The sequence below is a fragment of the Octodon degus genome, unplaced genomic scaffold (assembly GCF_000260255.1).
Source record: "Octodon degus isolate 3935 unplaced genomic scaffold, OctDeg1.0 scaffold00051, whole genome shotgun sequence".
NCBI classification, from domain to species: Eukaryota; Metazoa; Chordata; class Mammalia; order Rodentia; family Octodontidae; genus Octodon; species Octodon degus.
In genome coordinates, this window is record NW_004524627.1 from 10,588,664 (window position 1) to 10,592,060 (window position 3,397).

Below are 3,397 nucleotides of genomic sequence, written 5' to 3' on the forward strand. Positions count from 1 at the left end.
TTCAAAACTTTCTTGATCTTTGATTTTGCATATTTCAACATATATACATATACTAAAATGTATGTTGAAGTATACATTATATGTACTAATATAAATAAAAGTTATTATCCTATATAACAATGCATTTATCAACTCAGGAATTGTGAGCTATTCTGCTATTTATTATTCAATTTATAATGCAGTTCAGATTAGGTTTCCCCACTGGTCTTATAATGCCCTTCATAGTTTTGTCCCTAGTCCATAATTGAATCAGGAATAAAATCTTACATTTTATTGTCATGTATACTTATTCTCCTTTAATCTCATTCCTTTTGAAAATCTCCAGCTTTTGAAAAATCCTTTCATAATGTAGGAAATTTTTTTTATCCTTGCCGACTCTCAATAATATCAGATTTTTTAATTTTTGCCAAATTGATCAGAGTACTCTCCAACCGGACTCTGCCATGTTGAGTCTTGTGGGTGGTGTGGCCACCGCGTTGGCCTGCGGGGCCTTGCAGGAGCTCAGCCCTTCAGCGTCGCTACCCCAAGCTCAGCTTTTACTGCGGGCCACCCTGGCCGCGGTCCAGCCTGCCAGAGACTATGCGGCGCAAATAACTCCGTTGCCCAAGTCAGGCACCACCACCGGGTGCATCGTGGCTGTCATCTGTGCAGTGGTGGACGTCCAGTTTGATGAAGGATTTCTACACCTTCTGAATGCCTTGGAAGTGCAAGGCAGGGAGACCCGGCTGGTTTTGGAAGTGGCTCAGCATTTGGGTGAGCGTACAGTAAGAACGATTGCTATGGATGGTACAGAAGGCCTAGTCAGAGGTCAGAAAGTCCTGGATTCTGGTGCATCAATCAAAATTCCTGTTGGTCTGGAAACCTTGAGCAGAATCATGAATGTCGTTGGAGAACCTGTTGATGAGAGAGGGCCTATCAAAACCAGAACAATTTGCTCCTATTCATGCTGAGGCTCCTGAGTTCATGGAGATGAGGGTTGAGCAGGAAATTCTGGTGACTGGGATCAAGGTTGTGGATCTGCTAGCTCCCTATGCCAAAGGTGGCAAAAGTGGGCTGTTTGGTGGTGCTGGAGTTGGCAAGACAGTGTTGATCATGGAGTTAATCAACAATGTTGCCAAAGCCTAAGGTGGTTACTCTGTGTTTGCTGGTATTGGTGAGAGGACCCGAGAAGGCAATGATTTATATCATGAAATGATTGAATCTGGTGTAATCAATTTAAAAGATGCTACCTCAAAGGTAGCGTTGGTATATGGTCAAATGAATGAACCACCTGGTGCTCGTGCCGGGGTAGCCCTGACTGGACTGACTATGGCCGAATATTTTAGAGACCAAGAAAGTCAAGATGTACTGCTGTTTATTGATAACATCTTTCACTTCACCCAGGCTGGCTCAGAGGTGTCTGCCTTACTGGGCAGATTTCCTTCTGCTGTAGGCTATCAGCCAACCCTAGCAACTGACATGGGTATTATGCAAAAAAGAATCACTACCACCAAGAAAGGATCTGTGTACAAGCTATCTACATCCCTGCTGATGACTTGACTGATCCTGCCCCTGCTACTACTTTTGCCCATTTGGATGCTACTAGTGTGCTATCCAGTGCTATTGCTGAGCTGGGCATCTATTTCCAGCTGTGGATCCTCTGGACTCCACGTCTCGCATCATGGATCCTAACATTGTTGGCAGCGAGCACTGCCCGTGGGGTGCAAAAGATCCTTCAGGACTACAAATCCCTCCAGGACATATTGCCATCCTGCATATGGCTGAACTTTCTAAGGAAGACAAGTTGATTGTGTCCTGAGCATGGAAAATACAGCGTTTCTTGTCTCAGCCATCCAGGTTGCTGAGGTCTTCACAAGGCATATGGGGAAGCTGGTACCCCGAAGAAGACCATCAAAGGATTCCAGTAGATTTTGGCAGGTGACTATGACCGTCTCCTAGAACAGGCCTTTTACATGGTGGGACCCACTGAAGAAGCTGTGACAAAAGCTGATAAGCTGGCCGAGAAGCATGGGTCATGAGAGCCTCCTGCCAGAATAAGCTCTCGTTTGTCCTGCCCTGCACTTTGCTCAACCCTGAAACCAGTTTCTATGTAGGATATACAAGAGCCTCAATTGAAGACATACTGTGTCTGAAGAGTATTAAAGGTTTCCCCCAAAATGTAGACCCCCCCCAAAAAAACCCAAAAAGCCCCAAATTGATCAGAGTAAAATAAGAGCTTGTCATGGTTTTAGTTTGCTTTTCCTTGGTTACTAAGGAGGTTGAGGAAGTTTTCATGCACATGTGGCAATTAAAATTTCCTCCTTTTTTGATTTGCTTTTTAATATCCTTTGCCTGTTTCACTATTGCACTGTTCACTTCTCTTTATAGATATGTAAGGGTTCTAGGAATATTCTGGATAATAAAGCATTGCCAATTAAAGACCATGTTAGCTCTAAGGGTTGGTTATATTGTTGAACAGAGGTTTGAACTTTAATACCCTCATATATCAATCTTTTGTTTAATGATTAGTGATTTTTATGAGAAATTCATCTCTATTTCCTCCACATCATAAGCTATACTCAGAAAGATAAAAGTCTATACTTTAGATCTCTAGTTTACTAGAAATCTACTTTTCCTGTTGCTATATAGTGAAAATCTCATTCCAACTTTCCCTACATGTAATATCTCAGTACCATTATAAAGATCCATCCTTTTATCTTTTTTAATTTTTAAAATTTATTTATTTATTTATTTGGTACAGGGTCTCATTGCAGCTCATACTCATAGTGATCCTCCTGTCTCTGTCTCCCCAGTGCTGGAATTACAGGTGTGCGTCACCATATCCAGTTCAGTGGCTGGCACAGCATGTTTGGGGTTCCAGGGCCTACACTGCTTGTGGTACCAGGGATGGAACCTGGGTCCTTGTGCTTGCCAGGTAGGTGCTTAGACTGCCAAACTATCTCCCCAGCGTGATCCATCCTTTTCTATTAATCTGTCATAACATCCTTCTCATGCTGAGCTCCCATATTCAGCACTGTGCTGATTCTACTCTGTAGTGGAATTGGTGGATCATAGGTCCTAGACTTTACTAAATACACCTATTGCTCTCAAAGGTGTTTGTATTGATTTGTGCTGCCAATACCAATGACAGTTTCCATTTCCTCATGTTCTTACCAACTCCTTTTCAGAAGAAATTCCATTTTTTTTCTTCAAGCTAATGTCACATTATCTTAGAACAGATACATCTTTGCACTGGGTATTGTTACACGGTAAGGTAGCTTGCTTCCTGTCTACCCTGTAACTCTGCTAGTTTCCAGGAGAAGGATGCCAGACCTCCTCAGCTGTGGCCTTCCGCAGCCCACACTGGCTAAATAAATGCTTATTAATAAGTGCCTCTGAGATTTTGTGATTGTTTGTA

At 42.6% G+C, this 3,397-nt stretch overlaps 1 pseudogene; it reads left to right on the forward strand.

The window, feature by feature from the left end:
• Positions 1–443: 443 nt before the first annotated feature.
• Positions 444–2,018, forward strand: LOC101570665 (annotated as a pseudogene).
• Positions 2,019–3,397: the final 1,379 nt, after the last annotated feature.